Raw genomic sequence first — 16,284 nt, 5'->3', positions numbered from 1 at the left:
ATGGAGCCAGCAACCTAGGTATATGCCCTGACCTGGAATTGAACCCATGACCTCTTGACACATGGGATGATGCTCAACCAACTGAGCTACACAGGCCAGGGCATTACCTTTTTATTTATTTATTTTTTTAATTGAAGAAATGTGGAAGGAACAGGATAGCTTGAACGTTGTGTTGACTGTATTTGCTAAAAAAGATGCAGCCTGGCCTAAGCTTGCGGAGCAGGCGAGGTGGACTCTATCAGCCTTTACCAGAAGGATGCCCTCTTTCAAGAAATAAATTGGTCTCAAATTGCCCTTCTATACCATGCATCCCTGCCTAACTTATTTTTAAAGTATGTTCATTAATGCCGTGACTTCACCCTAACTGGAATAGGCGGGCAGGAAATGGCAAATGGTGTTTTAAAGGTGGGGACACTCGGCGCAGGGAAGCAAGCAGAACCAGGCCACCCTTCCCGACTCCCTGCCGGAGTTCCTCACCACCCCGTAAAGTCACCAAATCGCCCCCAACAGCCTGCCTCACCTAACCCTTCCCAAGAACACCCTAGTTTTAAGCAGACCCAGGAAACGGGGTTCCCAGGACCTTCCCGCCAGAGATCTCTGAGCGCAGTCCCAGAGGCGGGGGACCAGGCTTCCCACCGAGCAGCAGCCGGGTCGGGAGTGACCCGAACGAACGGACCCCGCACAGTCGTGAGCAGCGCCGGGCGCGGGCGGCGGCACTGTCCTGTCACGTGACATCTCTCCGGCCGCCCTCGCGCCTGCGCACACGGGGCCGGGGGGCGGGCGCGGCGGCTGACTGACAGCTTGCGCGAGGACCCGGCTCTCCAAGCAGCGCCGCGGCTGCACCGCCGAGCCCACCAGCTCCCGCTCGCTCTGTCCGTCCCTGACCCGCCGGCGCGCCGCGGTGAGAGGGGCCCCCCCAGCCGGTGCCCGCGGGGGGGGGGGCGGGTAGACGGGCCGGGGTCCCCGGGCGGCGCGGGAGCTCTCCGGAGGACGACAGCTGGAGCGCCCGAGGCAACGGCACGGGGCTTGTCTGGGACCAGCGCGTGAGGGGCTGTGGGAGGGGAAGGGGGTCATTGGTGACGCGGAGTCGAGGGCCTTGGGCCGCAGGGATTCCTGCGGGGTCTGCGGTGCCGGGCGGGGTGAAGAAATGGGAAGGGGAGCCCCACAGGCTGGGGGACTGTACGCGGGGTCCCCACCCCCGGTGGCAGATGGTGTCGCCAAGTGGCTCTGAGATGGAGCTGGCTCCCCAGTCTTGAGGGGATGAAGACCCCCCTTCCCCCCCAGACTCCTGGAAAGGCGTGCTGGGGGGAGCGCCTGGAACCAGGCTGGAAAGACATTTGCCAACTCGTGCGTGTGTTCGGTTTTAAGTTTGCTGCCTCTCTGCTCCCGGGTGGCGGACGCGGGAGGGGTGGCGGCCAGGGAAGAGGGCCCCCGGACGGGTGCCTGCCATCAGCTCTGCCCGCGCCTGCCCAGGGCTCCCCTCCTCCCGACAGGTCATTGAGCACTGAGGGGTTTGCAGAGGGCGCAGCAGCACAAACGGCAGGGTTAGAAGCGCAGTGTAGGACAGCTGGCTCCGGACAGGCTGAACCGGTGTCCGGGGTCTTTGAAAGGGCTGGATGTGGTCTTCTTGGAGCTGGGGACATGTTCCTCTTGTACTGGGTTTGTGCTTCCCTAGGTTACAGGTAGATGGGATTTGGGAGAAGGAGACCGGGAAGAGGAAAAGGAACTGGCCAGCTCCTCCAACTCTCTTAAGGGTTAAGTGCTAGGCAAGGGTGCCAACTTGCCTATGAGCTGGCACAGGTGAGGCGCCCTGACCTGGAGGTTGTAGCTGTGGTGAGTCAGTGTTCAAGGCAAGCTGACAGCTGTCAGGGCCCAGGCCATTGTCACCTAACGCTAATGCTTCAGATTCATTTTATTGAAGGCACCCCCTCCCTAACCCTAAACCTGGGCAGCTGAGATGCTTAGCACTGAATTAAGCAAAGATAAAAAGGAAACTTAAGATTGTATTGCACGTGAGCGCTCCTTGCCGTCTTCTCATATTTCTGTTTGGAAGTGTGTATTCTCCCATTATGCAAAGTATTTCCCTTTGGCTGTCACTCATTTTTACTCCCACTTTGTTGAGAAATAGGACTGAAGTGCAGGGCAATAAGCTATGGAGATCGGCTCACGATGAAAAAGTTGACTCATGAGATTTTCTTTTTCCATTAAAGAAATGAAGAGAGCTGAGGATGCACACATAGCACTCTCGGTGATCAGCAGATTATCTTTAGCCTCTCTCATTTGGTTCTGGAATGCATTCCCATGTGTTTTTTTTTTGTTGTTATTTTTTTTGCAGTGCTTGTCTTTTGTAGGACATTGTCAGTTAATGTGAAGATATTTTGTATTATTTGAGAATGAAACAATCTACATATATATAAGCCTAAGTGACCGTCCGACTGTCTGACCGTCCGACCAGTAGCTATGCTGTGCACTAACCACCAGGGGGCAAATGCTCAATGCAGGAGCTGCCGAGCTGCAGTGACTTGGCAGCTGCAGTTCTCGGGTGATGCACCCGGAACCAGAGAGGAGGGAGCCCGATTCCCCGGAGCGTCACCCAAGAACCGCCCTCTCGCAATCCTGAACCTCTCGGGGGATGTTGGAGAGCCAGTTTTGGCTTGATCCCCGCAGGCCAGGCCAAGGGACCCCACCGGTGCACGAATCTGTGCACCAGGCCTCTAGTTAACGATAATGAAGAAGCTATTCAGTGACGTTAGTAAATTGTCAACCTTGTAAATTTGCTACAGAATTCCAGAAAGTGGAGAACATCCACAGATATCAGATGTGGTTCTCTTTTCATGACAGTAACTGGTTCTTCAGAGGTAAATTGCTTTATGATGACATCCCATGGCCCTAAAGGGACTCCTTCTAGGACAATCTTTAGGAAAAGTTTAGAGTGGGGTGAGTTATACTACATGTCTCCCTCCCTGCCTCCCCCCTCTTTCAAAAAAGAAAATAATCGGGTTAAAAGAAACATCAAAAGCAGCCTTGGAAGATAAAAAAGAGTTGTGGAAAGGCAGTGCGCTGTGGGAAGGAGCTGCGAAGGAAGGAGTCAAGGTCCTATTACCAGCCATAACCCCTCACTGTTACACGAGAGTACTTTACAAAGGGCTTCCACACGCAAAATCTTAATTGAGCGTCACAATAAACTTGGAGTGATAGGTGGTGTCCTCATTTCAGTGTCACGGATGTAGAAACTGAGGCTAAGTGACTTGCCCAAGGTCACTTAGGTACTAGGGGGCAAAGCAGTGGTAAACCTAGGCATCTGACACCGGATGCGGAAGGGGATGTGGGACGGATCTGGCTAGGAAGCTGCACATCCAAAGGCTGCAGGGCTTTCCCGCATCCATTGGCAGAGCATCCTTCTCTCCTACCGTTTCCCTGCGTACTAAGTCAGCTTAGCTTTCTGCTGTAGATGCGCCTTCACCACTTCCTCCTACCCCAAGCGTGAGATAGTCTGCATCTACTCAGATTTGTTTTTAAGTCTTTGAGAAATCTAGTAGGAAGTATGATTGCAGGGAGTGTCTTTTGCTCAAGTGCTCAAGTGTTTCCAAATAGTCTAGGTGTCTTCAACTGTGTGATGCAAGAGACCAAAGCAATTGTAGGGAAACTTGCCATAATTGTTTTCCTTGTCCTTCATCCGGAAGAGAAATGCAGTGGTTGTGAAACCTCAGAAGCTGACCCAGTAGTTTTGTTTATTTTATCGTTTTAATACATGATATTGTTTGGGTAATGGTGACACTTACAAAACAAACAAACAAACAAACAAAAAAACACATACAACAACAACAAACATGGCACAACTGTTCTCTTGATGCTCAAGATTTAATCCCTGAGCATCAAAAAAGGGACTTCAGCTCTGGCTGGGTGGCTCAGTTGTTTGGAGCGTTGTCCTGTACACCAAAAGGTTGCAGGTTCAATTCCCAGTCAGGCAGGGCATGTACCTAAGTTGTGGGTTTGATCGATCCCAGGTGGGTGTGCATACAGGAGCCAACTGATACTTCTCTCTCACATCAAGGTCGATCTCTCGCTTTCTCTCTCTCTCTCTCTCTCTCTCTCTCTCTCTCTCTCTCTCTCTCTCTCTCTACCCTTTCCTCTTTCTAAACATATCCTCAGGTGATGGTGTTTTTTTGGTGTGTATGTTTTGAAGGGACTTCAGGAGGAGGTTATCATACTTACGTTTCAGTAGGCAAATTTAGGGCAATCAATAGAAATATAGATCTGGAGTGAGAAAGGTGATAGTTCCAGTCTGCTCCATGCTTAGAATATTGTGTTACTTTCTAGACATCACATTTAATGAAGGACATAGGGAAAAATCAAGCATATTCATTGGGAATTGCCCCAGTGGTGAATGATTTCGAGCCAGTAAGCCAGGAGGCTCTTAGGAGCCAGCGTCAGGAAAGGTTCAGGACTGTCATTTATTAAACTTGTCCTGTAAAGGCCCAAGATCCCAAAAACCAAAGGACAAAAGTAAGAGTGAGAAAGATTTCAGTTTCAAGAACTTTATTGTGTCAGCGTGATCTTTTAAGAACTATGAGTCAAATCATGTCTCTCCCCGGTGGCTTCCCCGCACTCATGGGATCAAGTTGAAACTTCTTACCTTGGTCTCCTGGGGTGGCTTGGAGTACCGGCTGACATTGCTGTTTCTCCAGCTTCATCACTTACTACCCTCTTACTCACAGAAGTCCCACCTTCTTCCTGTGCTTTGAGCATGTCTACCTTGCTCTGCCTCAGGGCGCTTGTACCAGTGGTTCCTCCTGCCAGATTTTCCCATGGCTGGCTCCCTGTAATTCAAGTCACTGCCCCCAAATCACATCCTCCATGGGGCATTCCCTAACAATCAGGTAATTTCTTCCTGGATCCAAACCCACTCACTCTTATCTTATTACATGGTTTTATTTTTTCATAACACTGTCAGAAATGACCTTATTTGATAACCCTTTTATTGTCTGTTCCACATTCACCACTCCTTATCAACAGTGCCACAAACAGTACCTGGCATATAGTAGGTGCTTAATAAATATTTTGAAATGAATGATATTTATGACAATCAAACCTTTTCATGAGTGGGAGAGATTGCTTCGTTGGTAGATACTATTGGTTTTTTGTTGGTTGGTTTGTTTTTTACTAGAGGCAGTCATACATAAGCTGGCCAGCTGACCTTTGGGCAAGAGAATTCACGCATTCGATAGGTAGTAAAATCAGATAACTTCCTGTATTAGTTTCCTAGGGCTGCTGTAAAGAAGTACCACACACTGTGGCATAAAATAAGAGAAGTTTATTCTATCACTGTTGGAGGGACCAGAAATTCAAAATCAAGGTGTTGGTGAGATGGTTTCTTCTTGTGGCTCCGAGGGAGAGTCTATTCATGCCTTTCCCCGCCTCTAGTGGTTTCCAGCAGACCTTGGTGTTCCTCGGCTTACGGCTGCACCCCTCCCACCTCTGCCCCTGTGTCACGTGGCCTTCTTTTCCCTGTGTATGCCTTCACTTATCTTCTCTGTATATGTATCTCTGTTTCTTCTCTTCCTGTAAGGATACCAATCAAACTGGATTTAGGACCCACTCTATTCCATTATGATTTTCTCTTAACTTAACTAATTAAATCCTAAAAGACCCTGTTTCCAAATAAGGTCATATTCACAGGTTCCGGGGGTTAAGACTTCAACACATCTTTTTAGGGGGGCACAACTCAATGCATAACATCTTCCAACTTCAAGTCCAGTGTCATTTTAAAGGGAAAAACTGGCAGGAGGTGCTGGGTTTTTAGGGATAATGACATGGATTTGGATATTTGTACATAAAGCTCCCATGATCCTTACAACTTGCAAGGTAAGTGGTGATCTCTATATGTCACAAGTGAGGAGGGGCAATTGAGTGGCTTGCCCAAGGTCATGCAGGACCAGATGAACCTGCCGACTCTGATTACAAAGCCCTCGGCCTCCCTGCCCCTCACCGCCTACTGGTGGACAGGTCTTACTAGGGGCACAGTCCGGTAGGATCTGGGACTTCCTCCCTGGCTGTGCAGGGGCCCCGGAGGGATTGTTTCCTTTAATATATCCTCATTTTGCTGTACCCTGCCCTTGTGCTGCAGGGCTAGCTCATTGATGTCCAGTGGTGAAATAAAGACACAGCTGAACACGGCGCTCCAGTGTTAGACCTCACGCAGTGGCTTTGATGGGCGGTGATATCATTAGAAGTTGCATTTTCCCTTGTGGAGCTGTTCCAGTGATTCTGAAGGGCCTTTTCATAAGGTTTTGAGAGTTCTGAGTTTCAGAGTCTTAGATTTTGACCCCGAAAGGCTATTGCTGATGTTCTAAACACAAGCCATCCAGGGGGTCATAGAATAACTTTTCTCATTTGGAGGTGGAGGTGAGGGGGTAAGGGAGTGGGTGAGAGCAGGGCAGGCTGCCAGCAAACTATCTGAAATGACTTGCACCTTTGCCCTCAGAGACCTTTTAATTTTTGGCTCTGTCTTACTCAATATCAAATACCCCCTTCCCTTACTTAATTGAATTAATTTTGATTAGGTAATATATGCAGATGATACAAGATTCAAAAGACACAAAAAGATGCCCAGTGAAGTAGTTTCTGTCTCTGCCTTCCCTACCCTCTGGGTTCCCAGCCTTCTCCCCGGCAGCACCATCCCAGCATTCCCTTGTGTGTGTCTCCTTCCAGAGATCTGCTGTCCTTTAATGTCCCTGAGTCTCCCCTCCTCCCCACCCCCCATCCCTGTGGGCTGCGCTTTCATCCCGACTATCCATTCTTCTTCCTGCCTTAGAAACCCCTGTCTGTGTGGACTGGATAGGCTGTTTGTTCCCATGTGCTAAGTGACAGCACCTGTGCCAAGAGTTTATTTTTGGAAGGAAGGGGCTTAGAAGAACGTGAGGCTTTTGAGGCAAGAGTGTGGGGAAAAGCTTTTATTCATGGAGTGGTTTTCCAGAGTGAAGTTCCTTAAACCTCAGAGTTAGATCCGGCAAGGTGGCAAGCACAGGAAGGTGGAAGGGGACGTTTATGTTGTGTTCCTGAGGGGGAAGGTGATTGTTGTAGCTCAGATTTTCCCCATTTACTTTGCCATGCCCAGCAACGTGCTAGGTGCTCTATGTGAGGGCTGTCACTTTAACCCTCACAAGAACACTGTGGGATGGCCATTGTCACCATCCCTATTTCACAGATGAGAAGACGGAGGCATGGATAGGCAGAGTAATTTGCCTCCCATCACCCAGCTTATAAGGGCAGAACTGGCACACAGACTCAGACAGCTTTCTGTGCCAGGATCCAACCCAGGAACCATGTTGCATTTAGTTGTCATCTCCCAGTCTCCTCTGGCCGGGGACAGTTCTCATCTTTAGTTCTATGCACAGCTTGGTGGCCCCTGTGTAGAACGGTATCTTGACAGCGCTCAAAAGGAAGCGTGGTCCTAAAGTGGCCCATGTGTGAAGGTGCGCGTGGCACAATGGAGGAAGAACCTTACATAAGGAAGACCGCCTTTCATCCCTGGGGGCTCTAGGTTCATTCCAGATACATTCTCCTGCCTCTGAAAGTCTGAAATGAATTGACGAAGACTCTTTCCACAAATCTGAGAGAAATAGTACTTGGAAGAAAAAGGAGAAAAAAAATTTTTTTTCCTCCTGTTTACTGAATACAGTTAGGAAAACAGACCCTGGGTGCAGACCCTGTTTCTCAGTGACATCCTTTTGTGAACCAGGTGCGTTCCGAGGCATTTTCCTGGCTTTGCATCACAGCCAAGCATGACTCAGAGCAAATGACTCACCAGTGGCAAAAATGACCAACGAGCGAGGGGAAAATGAGACTCTAGAAACAGCAAAGCAAATGGAAAATGCCAGAGTAAATGAGCTTAGAGGGTTGTTGTTCAGCAGACATCTTTGAGTTGGGGGTTTAGGGGTGAACCCAGGAAGCTAAAATAAAAAAACAGGGCCCAGTAAAAGGGATGGAAGCCTCATGAGAGAAGAAAACCAAATTTTGAGTTAATTTAAAATAGCAAGAATGAAGTCAAAGAATTAAATGAGATCAAAACAACAAACCTACGACCCCTCCTTCCAGTTTTTAACTTAATTAGTGTGGTGATGGTAGTACACAGGAAATGGGAAACCAGTTAATAAAGAAAAGCTAGTCTAATACCCTCTCTGCTCTGAGGAGGCTGATGATGCGGAACTTCATGAAGCAGCAGGAGCACTCTCGGAATCCCAGGCTGGATTTGGATAATAAACACTCCCTTTATCTCCCTTATGAGGAAAGAGGTGTTCTACATAATCAAAATTTTAATGAAAGTAGAATTAAGACTAGCTATCTGTGGGAGAGACGTAGCAACGTCTCATCTCTGACTTTGTCTCCTATCCTCTTCTAAAGGCACCTGGAGTGGCCAAAAGCTTTGGGGTCAGAGATTGATGCCTGCCCAGTGGCCCTGCTTCTGTTCTGGCTTGCACGCCAGTCCTCTCTCCACATGGCTGCCAGAGTGCAGCATCTTTGCAAAGTCTAAATCATATCATGGTGTTCCCCTGACGCAAACCCTCCCGTGCTCCCCCACTGCTCCCGGGATGGGATCCCAAATCCTAAACTTGGCCTCCAGGCCCCTGCCTAGTGCCTGGCCCGCAGCCTTGCCAGCCTCAGCTCTTTCCTCCCTCCCTCTGCACTCCCCACTGGACCACACTGCCTGGCTGTGGTTCCAGCGGGCCAGGTTCATTCCTACCGCAGAGGCGCCGGTGAATTTGCCTTTCCTCTAGTTGGGATGCTGGTCTTCCAGAGGGTGGAGTGACCGTTCCTGGTGTCTCAGGCCGAAGGAGATCCTGCCTCTCTCTGGTTCTCTGGCCCAGCCCTACCCAATAGAAATACAGGGTGAGCCTCATGCGGCATCTTAAGTTTCCGGCAGCCACACTAAACAAGTAAAGAAAACAGGCAAAATAATTTTGATAGCAGATGTTATTTGGCCCAGTATATCCAAAATATTATCATTATCACATCTAATCAATATAAAAATTATTAATGAGATGTTTGATATTCCCTTTTTGCACTGAGTCTGAAATCTGGTGTGGTCAGCTCATCTCAGTTCGAACGCACTGTTTCATGGCTCAGTAGCCACATGCCACATGTGGCAAATGGCTGTCATACGGGACTATGCAGCTCGAACCTATTTGTCCTTTTATTTTATTCACTTATGAGGGAATATCGTGATGTGTTTGTTTACCAATTTGTTACCTGACTAGCTTTTGTTTTTCTTGTCCACCTGGATCAACACTGGGCACTCCGTAAATGTTCGAGAATATTTGTGGAATGACTGAACGAACATGACTGGACAAATGAAACACCCAACCACCTTCTTAATGCTCTAGAGACAACTGAGTGGGCAGTGCCATTTGGAACCTGTTTTAATCAGAGGAATTCAATGCATAAGGTTCCCTCTGACCTACAATGTTAACTACTTACGGTGGAGACTTGTATTGTCCAAGGGCCAATATAAGTATTTTCCAGTGACTCTTCACTGGGTTTATTTGGGGGGAGACAGTGATATTAACTAGAGAAGGGTTTTCAGATAACAGGATTGAGATCCTCAGCACTGTTGCTGGTCAGAGTTAATCAGGGATTTCAACTGGGGGCAATGGCTAGAGACATTCTTGGTTGTCATGACTGGGAGGGGGGTGCTTCTGGCATCTAGTGGGTAGAGGCCAGGAAGGCTGCTAAGCATCCTACAATGCCCACGCAGGACAGCCTCACTATAGAGCATCCTCGGCCCCGGTGTCGTGGGCCACAGTCGAGGAGTCCCACTGAGGACCAGCATGGCCCCGTTCCTCCGGGAGGTTATTCTCCGGGAACGTGGCAGGTTCCGTGCAGGCCGTTTTTTTGTTTGTTTGTTTGTTTGTTTGCTTTCATTCCCTTCTCTCTCTCCCAGGTTAAACCTTCCCACCTCTCATTTCTTTTCCTAAAAGGATAGACCAAATGGGAGCTGCCTCCAGCTATGAGCATTTGAGGTGAAAGGACATTGACTCCACTTTTAAACTATGAATTAGAGTTCTGCAGAGAAGACATCTGGAGAAGCCTGTGCTGTGAGAACTGTGGATTCGTACACTAAGCAACCCCTGAATGCTACTCAGATACTTTCAAAGCAAAGCAAAGCCAAGCAGAGCAGAAACCCATTTCTTTTCACTTACATGAGAGTAAACATCTACCAACTACACTTTTAAAAGACATGCATTTATACTTCAATTCAGGATATATTTTAATAATAGATATATTTTAATTTTTGGTATCTATTGAGATTCCCCCAAAATAAGGGAATTTGTAGTACTATATTGTTCATTATCATAATGTCATATTTTTTCTGTAAGAGAATATTCTCAATATTGTTGTAGAAAAGTGATTGATTACGTATGTTTCAATTTTAAGATTTTGGGCAATACCTGCAAATATAAACTGAAGTTGTGCTAGACTTGGAAAATTTTTATGTCCTTCTGTACTCTCCAACTAGGTCTGCATAAGTCTGATTGGGTGTATGGATGGGGTGGGCTGGGGAGGGAGATGAAACTACCTCCCAGTGGCCAGTTTGTGCTGTTTTCTGTCTGGAGCATCTTCCCTTGTGTGGCCAGCGGGCTCTTACCACATTCCACAGGCAGAACTGAGTGCTCCTACTTCTAGGCCCCCAGTGGCATCTGCATCCTGGAACTGTAGCACTTGTCACGTGGCTGTAATTGTTTTATTTATGTCTGTCTCTCCCTAGATTGTGTTTGGCAAGGGAAGGCCCATAATAACCTCTGTGTTTCCTCAGGACTTACCATAGCTCCTGAAACATTGTCAAAGCTTAATAAATTAACTTGAACTCTACAAAATAACACCTTTTATCTGCCCACACTGGTGTTTCCTTCCGTCAGAGAAGCAGTGACTGTGTTCTTTAACCTCAGGTGGTAAAGTTCCAAAACTTGGCACTGAGCAGAGAGATGACAAACATCCAGGGACAAAAGTGGCTCTGCATTTTCCCTAGTTCTCTGTTTTTAATGAGTTGACATTGTGAGCAGAAATTCTGAGTTCTAGATGCAGCTCTGTACAAACCATCTGTGAGTTTGCTCACAAGACATCACCCTGTCACTTCACTTCTCCGTGTCTCAATTTTCCATCTGAATGCTACTTCCAGGAGTCTGTGCCTTTCCCCTGAACCTCTGTCCCCCTGTCCCATTGTTATCTGTCTTCCAACCTGCCGCTGCCATCCAGAAATCTAAAGACTCATCTAACCCTAACATCTTGGGATTTTATTTGAGTGAAACAAAGTCTAGAACTTGCATAACTGTTTTATTCCTACTCTTTGACAAACATCTCCTTTATTCTTTCATTATTATTATTTTTTATATATTTATTAATTTCAGAGAAGAAGGGAGAGGGAGAGAGAGAGAGAAACATCAGTGATGAAAGTGAACCATTGATTGGCTGCCTCCTGCACACCCCACACTGGGGATCTAGCCCGCAACCCAGGCATGTGCCCTGACCTGGAATCGAACCCTGGCCTCCTGGTTCATAGGTCAATACTCAACCACTCAGTCACGCCAGCTGGGCAGTTTATCGAGTTTAATAGTCTTCTTGAAGAAAAAGTTTTTGGTTTTATTGGTTTTCTCCATTGTATCTCTTTCCTATTCTCATTGATTTCTGCTCTTATTTTTATTATTTCATTCCTTCTGCTTGTTTGGGGGTAATTTTGCTTTTCTTTTTCTAGTTTTTAAGGTAGAAGTGTAAATTATTGATTTAAGACCTTTCTTTTTTCCCCCTGATACAACCATTGAATGCTATTTATATCTCTGTAAACACTGGTTTAGCTATATCTCACAGGTTTTAATATATTTTATTTTCATTCAGTTCAATATGTTTTCTAATTTTCCTTGAGACTGCCTTTATGACAATAGATTATGTTGTTTAATTTCCAAATGTTTGGAGATTTTCCAGCTATGCTTCTATTGTTGATTTCTAGACTAATTCCATTATGGCCATAGAACATACTCGATGTGATTTCAGTTGTTATAACTTTTCTAAGGTTTGTTTTACAAGCCACAATATGGACTATCTTGGGGACTGTTTTGAATATTGCTCTAAGAGACGCCACCAATTTGAGTTTGGATTCTAAGTTCCTACCAGCCTTCTGTGAGTTTCAGTATCAGTTGTGTTTTCAAAGTCTTCACTCTGCTCTTCTGATCTGTCCCTGTTGAGCCACTCCATGGCCAGCCATATGGGTCCCAGGCAGTCTCACCTGAACCTCAGGGTCTACAGTAAGGAAATTTCCTTATTCCCATCTTTACATATCTGCTGCTCCCAGTTAGGATTATATCTACATTGCTCAGCTCAGGGTGAGCCCAGGAGCTCATAAACAGCTTTATGGGGTGGTTTTCCTGAGCTCCTCCCTCTTTGCAATCGCTGTAGTACATTACACTTCCTGGGGCCGTCTGTCCTTAAGCCAGAAAGCATGGGCTTTATTCCTCCTGCTCTGCTAAACTCTTCCTTGGCTCACATCCATGACTAGGCAAGAGCAAGACTGAGAAAATCCAAGGGTTGGTTGTTGTTTTTCCCCGTCTTCAGACCACAGCATTTCCAATTGCAAAGAAAGTTTTCCTCCCTCTGAGTTTCAGGCACCCACGGGAGGACCAGGACACAAGAGAGCTGAGAAGACAGGAATGGAAAAGGGAATTTGCCTGGGTTTGGCCCGCTATCTCTGAGAATTGGCTGATCTCTTTCATGCTCTACAAGCCAGGACTAGGTGGCTCCTCCTGATACTCTGCTGTCCATACGGATGCTCGCTTCTGGGTATTAGGTTGTATTTAGTCCAGGCTGGGGGTCCTGGATAAGGAGAGGGCAGAGTCACCACCACTTTGGTGGTACATCAAATTCTGGTTGTCTTCCCTCATTTCTCTACTACTGTTTACGTTTCAGAGACTTCAAATAGCTGCTCTGTTTATTCTGTCCAGGTTTTATAGCCACATTCAGTGGGCGAGACGGGTGGAGTGTGCTCACTCCATCTTAATCAGATCCACAGGGAAGCCAGAGACGGTTTTTTAGATGCATTTAACAAAGCAGTGAGGAAGCTAGGATGTATCTGGCTCAGGAAAATTGTGGTTCCTATGGGGAAAGAGGAAAATAAAAGTTGAAAGACTAGGTGGATATTGACAGAAATACCTGATATACAGGGTCACATAAAGAACTTAGGGAAACTTGAAATTTCCTTATTCCCATCTTTACATATCTGCTGCTCCTACGGAGTGGGAAGGGAGTTCCTCAGCACCACGCAGGCCGCCAGCTTGAACTGAATGGTTTTCTCTCCATCAGGAACATATGGAAAAGTATACATGGAGAAATAGAGAAAGATTACCTTGAGTCTTTAACCTAGGATATCAAGTGTTTGTATCCAGGTCGTCACCAGTGTGTGTAGTTCATGCTGCAGAGTCTGATCTGAACTTGATAGAGAAGTTAATCTCTTTTTTTTTATTTATATATGTATTAATATATTTTATTGATTTTTTACAGAGAGGAAGAGAGAGGGATAGAGAGTTAGAAACATCAATGAGAGAGAAACATCGATCAGCTGTCTCCTGCACACCCCCTACTGGGGATGTGCCCGCAACGAAGGTACATGCCCTTTGACCAGAATCGAACCTGGGACCTTTCAGTCCGCAGGCCGACACTCTATTCCACTGAGCCAAACCGGTTTCGGCGAGAAGTTAATCTCCTAACGTAGACTTCTCTTTCTCTCTCTTTTGCTCTCATTCAGTCACTCATTCACTCAAATAAAGCAAAGCCCTTATTGTAAGAATAACTCCTGCTTTGTTCAAAGACTTTCTGAACAAGTGGACCATTGATACCACTAACAATCACTGAATTTCCATCTACACATGTTGACACAGGTGAAAACAAAGGCCATGTAGAAACTGTAAAGCAGCCCTGGCCAGTGTGGCGCAGTTGGTTGTCATCCCCTGCACCAAACGCTTGCTGGTTTGATTCCTAGTCAGGGCACATGCCCAGGTTGTGGGTTTGGACCCAAATTGGTGTGCATACGGGAGGCAACCAATTGATATCTCTCTCTCTCTCTCTCTTTCTCTCTCTCTCTCTCTCTCTCTCCAATCAGTAAAAACATTTTTTTTTAAACTTGTAAAGCAGAACTTTTGAAATGGCCACTTTCTTCAGGGCATCTGAAACCAATATGATCTTGAAAGTTTCTATTGCTCTGTTGATTCATGTACTAAACAGTCTACAAATGCCTAGTATTACTACCATTTAGAATTTGGACAGCACTTTAGCCATTTGACTTTTTTTTTTTTTTTGCTTTATTAGACCATTTGATCCTTATAGCAACAGTCTAGGGCACACAGGATAGCTGTGGTATTGTCCTATATTATTTTTACATTGTTGTTACCTTGGAGAGTATAATTTTACTTCTTGGTTTCTTCATTTTTCATTGCATTTCCATTTAACATAAGCATTTTCATGATGCCATATTCTCATTATTAATCTCTCGAATATTTCAGAGAGTGTCATAATTAATGTAACAGAATTTACAAAATTTTTTTGACCATTTAGATTATTTTCAAATTTTAATGTTATAAATAATGCTGCATATAGGTTTTTTGGGTCATATTTTGGGTTATTTCTTTAGGGTAGGTTAAATAGATATCCTTTAAAATATTGTTAAACATGTTTCAACATTAGGGAGGATTTCAAAAGACCATGGATGACCTATAGAAAACACCAGCGTAACACAATAACAATTTCCAGATTTCTCCATGTTGAAGAGCAGGTTTAGGATGTGCCAAGAGATTTAGCCAGAAGGATGTGGGTAGTGTGTATAGGGAAATGAAGAAAGCGTTAGCAAAGTCAGAGAGGGACGGGGGGAGAGAGAGGGAGAGAGAGATGGAGGTGCAACTAGCCTGATGAAAGCAGAAGTTCTGTCTTGAAGAAGCCAACTACCAAATGCTTATGCAAGGTTGCTTTTGAATAGTGTCAGCGCCCCTTCTGTGCATGGCCAGTGGAGAGCTGCATGGGCAGCCTCGTCCAGCTCCAGACTGCAGATCACCTTGATCAGCAGCCAGGGATGACGGTGTTGTAGCGGAACGGTGACAAACACTGGCAGTTTTAACCAGAGGGCGTACTGCAGCCTGCCCGTGATCCGTGTGTCCAGGAGGATGTGCCCGGAGCCTTTCCTCCCACAGACACAGATGTCCGGTGCACATCGCTCTTTGCTTTGGCCCTTCACTGGGCCAACGGGAGCAAAGCACCAAGCTGGAAAAGATCAGACGTTTGTTTGCTGAGCCCATCCCTGACCTCCCTTCTTTGGTGAAGGACCAAGTCACAGATTATTCAGGGAACCTATCCCAATCCAATAATTGAATGCAGCTATTTCCATACCAGGGTTTGGGGCAATATGCATTTATTTTGCCAAATTACCCAAAAGGATGGAAGGCCAAGTGGGTCTATATCCAAATTGAATCCAGCTGTCCCTGAATTGTCAGCTGTGTCCTTCTTTTATTAAAGAGGTACAGCTGCTCACTAAGGGGGTGAGGAGGGTTCCTTGCAGTAAATCCTAGCATTTGGTTATAGTGGAACCAACTCAGTAAGTTAATAGCAAAAATTAATGGAAAACCACTGTCACCAAATTGCTCCTTATTGCTTTAAACTAGAGGGCCCACAAATTCGCTGAGGAATTTCCTAGGATGAACCAAATATTAGTAAAGTGTAAAATGTATACCCAAATGCCTGGATAAGGTGACTTCAGTTGGGCCTTAGGATGATTTTGAAAAACTGAGAAATCTTAGTGGCTCAGATTGTGGAGGAGCCATCCTATACGCAAATTGACCCTTACACCCTTGTGTCATTACAAGATGGCTGCCCCCACGTCGTCACAAGATGGCCGTCAGGGGAGGGCAGTTGGGGGCGACCAGGCCTGAGGGGAGGGCAGTTGGGGGGACCAGGCCTGCAGGGGAGAGCAGTTGGGGGTGACCAGGCCTGCAGGGGAGGGCAGTTGGGGGCAATCAGGCCAGCAAGGGAGCAGTTAGGCGTCAATCAGGCCAGCAGGGGAGTGGTTAGGAGGTGATCAGGCTGGCAGGCAGAAGCAGTTAGGGGCAATCAGGCAGGAAGGCAGGTGAATAGTTAGTAGCCAGCAGTCCCAGATTGTGAGAGGGATGTCCGACTGCCGGTTTAAGCTGGATTCTGCAGGGATCAGGCCTAAACTGGCAGTCGGATATCCCCTGAGGGGTCCCAGATTGGAGAGGG

The 16,284-nt window shown here is 46.6% G+C and overlaps 1 protein-coding gene across 2 annotated transcripts in view; it reads left to right on the top strand.

Moving 5' to 3' along the window:
* The first annotated feature begins 820 nt into the window (after window positions 1-820).
* Window positions 821-16,284, top strand: part of KIAA0513 (KIAA0513 ortholog) — a 53,928-nt gene continuing 38,464 nt past the window's right edge. For both annotated transcript variants that reach the window (XM_008139726.3, XM_028142910.2), the window contains exon 1: window positions 821-901. The gene's annotated coding sequence lies outside the window, so the exon portion shown is untranslated. The remainder of the gene's footprint in view (window positions 902-16,284) is intronic.

This window comes from Eptesicus fuscus, chromosome 21 (genome assembly GCF_027574615.1).
Source record: "Eptesicus fuscus isolate TK198812 chromosome 21, DD_ASM_mEF_20220401, whole genome shotgun sequence".
Classification (NCBI taxonomy): domain Eukaryota; kingdom Metazoa; phylum Chordata; class Mammalia; order Chiroptera; family Vespertilionidae; genus Eptesicus; species Eptesicus fuscus.
The sequence above is the reverse complement of the archived record's forward strand: the minus strand, read 5'-3'. Positions and strand labels throughout refer to the sequence as shown.